Source organism: Babylonia areolata, chromosome 3 (assembly GCF_041734735.1).
Source record: "Babylonia areolata isolate BAREFJ2019XMU chromosome 3, ASM4173473v1, whole genome shotgun sequence".
Lineage (NCBI taxonomy): Eukaryota > Metazoa > Mollusca > Gastropoda > Neogastropoda > Buccinidae > Babylonia > Babylonia areolata.
In genome coordinates this window covers 25958896-25966794 of record NC_134878.1, presented here as the reverse complement: position 1 = coordinate 25966794, position 7899 = coordinate 25958896, and the positions used below count along the sequence as shown (strand labels likewise).

Sequence of the window (7899 nt, the reverse complement as noted above, 5' to 3'; positions counted from 1 at the left end):
CCAGTAAAATGTTACAGTATCATTCATTGAACAGTGGATCAACAGTCTTCATTGCCCCGACATTCAAAGAATGCCAGAACATGTACAGGTCATTTTTTAATCCCCACCTCCCCCCCCAAACCCCCCACAACAAAGAACAAAGAACAGCGGAAAACGAGAAAAGTTATTAAAAATAAAAATAAAAAAGGGACTTAACTCCATTTCTACAAATGCTGTGGTAATACAAGGTGATTTCTCTTAGATTCTAGCTGAACGTGCGCAAAAGAATTTCCGTTATTTCGATCGTAACTGAAAAAAATAGACACACACACACACACACACACACACACACACACACACACACACACACACACACATATATATATGTGTGTATGTGTGTGTGTGTGTGTGTGTAAAGCATTGCACGCGCATCCGGTGGATAACAATGTCCACAAGGTGAACTTGATGGCCATTTCAACCCAATGGGGTGGGATGGGGGAGTATATGAAATAGATGAATGATTAGATATTCACGGCTCGCGACCATTTCATTCATACATTCCTGGTACTGAAATCTCTCCTCCCTGCAGCCTCACCACCCCACGGCGAAAAACAGTCATCAGTACTGCCACCTACATGGCGGGGGTAAAAACCCGCATCATTCACGTAAAAGCCCACCCAGGTATACGAGTGAACGTGGAAGTCGCAGCCCACGAACGAAGAAGAAGATGAAGAAAAAGAACGCCCCCCACCCTCCAATTTTTGACTCACTTGTGTAAACAAAATGAGTCTATGTTTTAACCGGGTGTTCGGTTGTGTGTGTGTGTGTGTGTGTGTGTGTGTGTGGTAAACTTTAACATTGCCATTTTCTCTGCAAATACTTTGTCAGTTTACACCAAATTTGGCATAAAAATAGGACAAATTCAATTCTTTCCAATCATATTGTTTTAAACAATATTTCACCTCTGGGATGGGCACAAAAAAATTTAAAAAAAGAAGCCAAATTATATGCAAACTGAATTTACTGTTATATTTATTTATTTATTTTTATTCTCTAAACTTGGCACTTTGATCTGATATTCGACACAAAAACTTACTGGATTATGCCCCAAACTGCCATAAAAATATCCATAGAATCAGTCGGAATTCACAGTTAAAAATAATAAACCATGAGAGTTAATACCCTTGGAATTGATGAAATGCAAAAATTTCCAGTCTTGACTTTTCTCAAAATGAAGCCCATTTCACTTCATATGACGTTTAGAAGTACTTGTACTTGGCTCTACAAGTTATTAGTTTAACAAAATACTCAATTTTCATATCAACTTTAAAACTATAAAACTAGAATGAACATAGAAGAGAAATTGAATCGACCGTGTCAACCGGGTGTAACTAAACTTGTACATCTATCTAGATCCAGAGAAAACGGCTAAATGTTGCAGTGTGGTTGCGGCGATAGCCACGTCTCCTTCAGTTTACCGCGGACTTAAAAAAAGAATTTTAAATTGCTCTTACAGATTTTTGGAATGCCCAAGATACACCAGAATAATATGATTTAAACAGCGTTCTCCCTGCGAATATCGAAATCGATTTATCGCCCTTTAAAAAAGCATGTTTATATGTTATATTTTTGAACGTCAGTTAAGGAGCCACAATAGTGTAATGGATAAAACAGTTTCTTCTCATCCGAACACGCGAGGTTCGAATCTGCCGTTAGGACTTTATTTTTTTCTTCTTTTAACCCGAAGCTTTATAACAACAAATACAGAACACATTTTAACAATTAGATTTTTTTTTTTAAAGTGTATCACAAGTGAGTCTTGAAGGCCTTGCCTCTCTTGTTTTTTTCTTGTCAGTAATCAGACGTGAAATGTAACATCAGGACATAAACCTTCTACGTTCCATATAAGGACAAGTTTTACACCCTTTTCATCAGTATTTCATAAAATTACTCGAAATTAAAGGTATCTTCTTCCCAGCATAAATTATACATAATTCGCGTGCTGAACATTGAAAAAATATGCAAGGAACTTTTGGGTTTAGTTAATTAAGAATTCTAAGAATAATATGTCAAATTCCATTTTTTCTGCGAAGATCTCTTCCTCTCCGGGGGAAGAGTGAATTCCGTAGTCACACCTCCATGCCACGTCAGTGTGGGTGTTCCTTCAGCGGGACACCGAGCAGGATGGACACGACTTGTCAGGACTAACGCGGTGCGGGCGCGGATGACTGGCGCGATAACAAAACTAGATCTCGGCCTCTACACTCAAGGAGGGTCGTAGGCAAGACCAGTCATAATGGAGGAGGTCCTGGCCCCCCAAACGTGCAGCATACAGGCCCATCAGTGTGTGGACATGCCCTGATGCCCACGAACCAGACCCCAGCTATGGGTTAAATAGCCGGACAGATGGGCGAGGAGGAATTTGAGGTTTATAAGACGCTTATCAGTCTGCTAATAGCCAGTGGTAATAATCCACTGTGAGGGTCTGGGATCGAATCCCGACATCGCCCTTTTCAGTCTCCCAGGTTTGACAGGAAAATCAAACTAAACGTCTTGTCATTCGTATGAAACGATTATGTGCAGCGCGTACTGAAACAAAATCCATGACAACATAAGTGTCAGTTGTCCTCTGAAAAAAACTATATCATAGAAATCCACCCTGATGGCCGGGTATGTACAGAAATAGTTTTGGATGCACCCATGGTCTGAGCTGGGTGATGCTCCTGGTCAGGTATCTGCCCAGCAGATCATAGTGTGGCAGACTGGAGCGTGCATTGATTAAAAATTTTTTCCGAACACGATTCCTTAAGTTGACGCCTCCCGTCCTTGAGAAACTGAGACAGGAACTGGAATAGAGCCATTGAGGCCTTCAGGGAATGGGAAGGATGTCTACAGGAACTGGAATAGAGCCATTGAGGCCTTTAGGGAATGGGGAGGTTGTCTACAGGAACTGGAATAGACCCATTGAGGCCTTCAGGGAATGGGAAGGTTGTCTACAGGAACTGGAATAGAGCCATTGAGGCCTTCAGGAAATGGGGAGGTTGTCTACAGGAACTGGAATAGAGCCATTGAGGCCTTCAGGAAATGGGGAGGTTGTCTACAGGAACTGGAATAGAGCCATTGAGGCCTTCAGGAAATGGGGAGGTTGTCTACAGGAACTGGAATAGAGCCATTGAGGCCTTTAGGGAATGGGAAGGTTGTCTACAGTGTTGCCAACTGACTTGGGCACATCGGTTGCTGGTAACTTGGGCAGGGTGCTCAACGTACATGCAGGTATAGGCCTACCTGACAAAAGAACATTTAGTGTTACAGTTTATCATTGTTCTGTCCATCTTGGAGTGAAATTTGATGAATCTCCTCCTCTTCACTAAATTTCAGTTTATACTCTGCATGACTTTTGTGTGCTAGGTGATGATATGGATATTTATACAGCACCTATCCTCGGTCGGAGACCAAGCTCAAAGTGCTTTACAAACACGGAGTCATTTGCCACAACAGGCTGCCTACCTGGGGTAGAGCCGACTGACGGCTTCCATTGGGCGCTCATCATTCGTTTCCTGTGATATTCAATCAGATTTCAGACACGCACACATACACACTCAGGTGTGGAACGTTTTACGTGTATGACCGTTTTGTTTATTTCGCCTGTCATGTGTGTGTGTGTGTGTGTGCCATGTGTGTGTGTATATATGTGTGTGTGTTGTAGCAGCAGCAGTAGTAGTAGTAGTAGTACTAGTAGGACTATAATACATGACTCATGATAGTTCAAACAAGACAAGGAAAATTTTGTGGTTTGTCACCCTGACATACGTAGACTCATCACAGTGTACTGTGTTGTTCTTTTTAAAATCATAATTGATTCTAGTCTGCACACGAAACTTGGTATGCAGTGCATCTATGTGTCTGCACACAGAATAATGCTACACAAAAATCATAACCATGCAGAGTAGGACTGAAAATGCACCTTGCTGTTTATTTCTTTGATTTCTAGAACAGGGGCGTAATTTGGTTTGTTTTGCATTGTCAGTTATTTGGGCACATGGCATGATGATTCCTTTCGTGCTTGTCCCGCTTACCGAAATCCTGTTCATACATTTCTGTGTTGTAGCTTCCGAAATAATGAAGTTTCCAGTTGAGGTGCTCAAATTTGTTTCGGTTCTCATATCGTTATTCAGCCCGCACGACGTGCTCGAAGGCACACCACACAACCGCTTAACAATAGGTTTTATATTCACAGAGGAATAAATAATAGGGAGGGGGGAGGGCGGGGAGGAGGGGTGCAGGGGATCCGGCTTGCCGAGGTAAATACTGACACTGTTGCTGGTCCAGTAACCTGTTTTCAGTGGTTGTGAGGGCGCTGCACTGCTGAACGTTTCGCCAACATTCTCCATTGCTGGTGGTCGTGGGATAGGGCCTGAGTTCCAAGGAAATAAAACACTGAAGACAAAGTGATCAACAGTAAAGTGTGCGGTAAGTGTTTTGAATTATTATTGTCAAACAGTCAGCTCATCTGAGTCACGTATACCTATGTACAGGGCTGCAATGACCAGGTGTTTTCTTGCTTCCTGTCTGTTCCGTGAAACTGTTTTCGTGTGGACAGGTATTATATAGAATTGACGTCGGGGTGTTGATGTTGTTTTGGCATTTTTATTCAGTTACTTCGTTTCTTCAGTGGTTTTATATACACACAGACACACACATGTTAGTACACATACGCTCACACACACACATACACACACAGAGGGTAGGGGGTAGTCTGTTTTGGGGTAGCCTGTCTTACTGTTTAGTTAGTTGCTGAGCGTGTACTTCATGCACGGCAAGTCTGTCGTCAAACTGGTGGAACAGGAAGTTGTTCATGACTCCTTTATTCTTTCCTTCATTTTTAGTTCTTTTCTTTCTGTCTGTTCCCACGGATGTATATAGATAAATACATTATAAGTCTGTGATCTATTCCCCCGCCTCTCTCGGCCTCTCACTTACTCTCTGTGTCCTGTCCACTTTGCGATGCAAGGTTGGACTGCTCACCTCTTTCATACACTGTTCCGTCTCCGTGGTGTTAGCACCAACAGGCGGCAAATGCATTGGACTGCGAGATGGGCGTAGATCAGTACTAGCGCGCGCCTGTGTGTGTGTGTTTCGTAGAGGAGGAGGAGGAATAAGTATACAGCGCCTCAGTCGGTGACGTGAATTAACTGACCACAGCGCCGATGCCACGAACAAGGTAATCCACTGACGCCCTGTGACGATGGTTGTGTGACGTGTTCCGACAGGTATCAGTGTCAAGACTGAGGGAAAGCACTGCCCCTTTCAGCCTGAAGCTGTGGTGACGACTGAACAGTGACGTCAGACACTGATCACCTGGTTCTGTGATTGTGGCACAAGGTAAACATACAGAGAGAGAGAGAGAGAGAGAGAGAAATTCTGGCAGAACAAGGCAGCAACAAATAAATTGTCAGGCACGAAAATGGACGGCACATTGATATGTATTTATGAATGAATATATACTCTACACACGTATCCTACTGTCAGTTGCTCATTCATCTTGCTCTCTTTGGATGTTTACTATGATCTTGGTCGGAAATAAAAGTCAGTATAGTGCGAGTTGTATACCGTATTATCAAATCTAAAACAAAACAAAAAACAACAAAACATTTCTCCATCAAGTTTAATCATGTGTCTATGGTGTTAAGCTGTAAATAAATGGAAAAAAAAATGGCACGTAACTTGTATTAGCTTAAGCACTTCCTTTCAGATGAAGAAAAAAAGAAGTTTCATGTTATTTGTACCATACATTGGAGGTTGGGGTGGGGTGGGGTATAAACTGCAACAGGCTCTAAAACCTTACAGTCACGGAATGGAGTAAAAAGATAATACTGTGTCAGACTGTTTCAGACCATAAACTATCTGGCATTGGGTTTCAGATGAGTACGACCACACGCCCCATTGTCAACATCGCTGATGACGACTGCTATTTTGTCGACTGCTACTTTGACTCTACGGCTGTCATCGGCTGTGGGATCACGTTCATCATCCTGGCCTGTATCCTCAATGGTGTAGTCATTGTCAACGTACTTTGCCAGTACGTCAAACAGCCAGCAGTTAGGACTGGCTCACCGGAACTGTTAGTCATGCTGCCAAGCTGTGTGTTGATGGTCTATGATGCTTTGGGATCTGCAGTGATGGTTCACAGGCGCATTATTATCATTGAAGAAGGAGAAAGAAATTTTGAAACTGTACAACAGCGAAAGGAGTCAGATTTTAGTTGTGAAGGGTTTTTGACTTTAAAGCTGACCTTTGCCATGTTTCAGCCTATCGTCAATCTGTTAGTGGGTACTGTCATCGTGCTTGAAGGTTTAAGGCTGCAGCGATTTGTGACTCTGAGGAGTCAAAATCACATGGTAGTGGCTGTGGTGTTGCTTGTGTCATCGACATTGTATGGGTTTGTGGTTATAATCCCTGTCTTCTATTTCAGGTTTCTAAGTGATGACAGCGAACCCTGCCGGAAAGATTCTATCTATCTAAATATAGATCCAGATAATTACAGATCACTGTACGTTGCTGAGTTCATTGTTCCTCACTGCCTTGTTTTCGTGGCCTGTCTTTTATTGCTGATTGCATTTTTCACACGGGGAAGTGGCTCTCGCCCAGGTGTCTGTGTCCACTCAGTTTCTGCTCCCGTTTCTCACACTGTCTCTGGAGGCAGTGCAGACACAAACCATGCCGTGAACATGGGCACATCTGAACAAAGTGGTCCAACTGTCCACACTGACAACAACCTTGCCAGAACACCAGGGCACAGCCACGGGAACAACTCACAACGAGACAGGTTTCCATGGTACGCACTGGCGGCAGGAGCAGTTTCCTTTACTTTCGGTTTAGTCTCCTTTTTCAATAACTACAAATACATGCGAATTCCGTTCAATAAGTGGGCAATGTTATGGGCGGCAGGGAGGTTGCTGTTGATACTGAAAGCCGTCTTTGTGCCCTGCTGCTGGCTGCTGGGCAGGCACGTGCGCACCGTGTGGAATTGCTGCCGTGGTCCTCTGACCTGTGGACTGACCGGCGGGTCCCCACAGGGAGGAGGGGGGGACCCACAGCCTGGGCAGACGGTGAGCACCACACAGCTGTGAGCTGATTCTGACAGTTCTCCAACACACCCAAGTGAAGCACTGTCCCTGTCACTACTCATTAGTCTTTTTGTTTGCGTTGCCATTTATCCTCAGTTAATGGATTCTGGTCATAGGACCAGAGGTGCTTCCTTAGTTAGGTTCTATTGTACATGGATGTTAGTTTGGGGTTTGGGACTTTTGGCCCAGTTGGATTGCACCCTCATGTGAGAGTTGTCTTTCCTGTGGGTGGCCATTGATTCCGCTGTGTTTTCAGTGTTTTCTGTGTCGCCCTCACTTGATGGGTTCTGAGTTGTAGGACCAGAGGCATTTCCTTAGTTCAGTTCTGTCAGTGCCCGACACGAACATCATCAAAAGGAAAGAACCTTGAATTCAACAATGCCAACCAATTCACTCCCAAATTCACAAGTCACAATATGATCCAGAGCACAAAACACATCCACTGAAACGTTCTACATGAATCACAATCGCCTCAACGACCAGCTGCTTGGCAAAACAAACGTGCACACGTCTAAGACAGACGTCGCCCTGGGATGACAGCCCACGGGACCAGCACAGACCCACAAAAAATCATGAGGATTGATGAAGTAACAAGGAACTCTCAACCACCGAAAAGGCTGATATGCACAACGCCAATAGATTCACAGTAACTAGAACTCAGGATCAGGATAAGGATTTGGGGCGTTGTTTTATACAGCTTAGCCATTTTTGGCTTTTTATGCCCCTTCAGATTTACTCCTTTACATTGTTGGTCAGGTCGTTGACTACTCAGCTCAGTCATTTTATCCATCAA

At 43.7% G+C, this 7899-nt stretch overlaps 1 long non-coding RNA gene across 2 annotated transcripts; it reads left to right on the top strand.

Moving 5' to 3' along the window:
* The first annotated feature begins 4314 nt into the window (after positions 1-4314).
* On the top strand, positions 4315-7899 carry LOC143280527 (uncharacterized). Of its 2 annotated transcripts, none has more exons than XR_013055022.1 (3): positions 4315-4449; positions 5250-5361; positions 5901-7899. It is a non-coding gene; the product is annotated as an uncharacterized LOC143280527 (long non-coding RNA). The 2 variants fall into 2 exon arrangements; XR_013055023.1 differs by having other exon boundaries at positions 4359-4449; positions 5122-5361.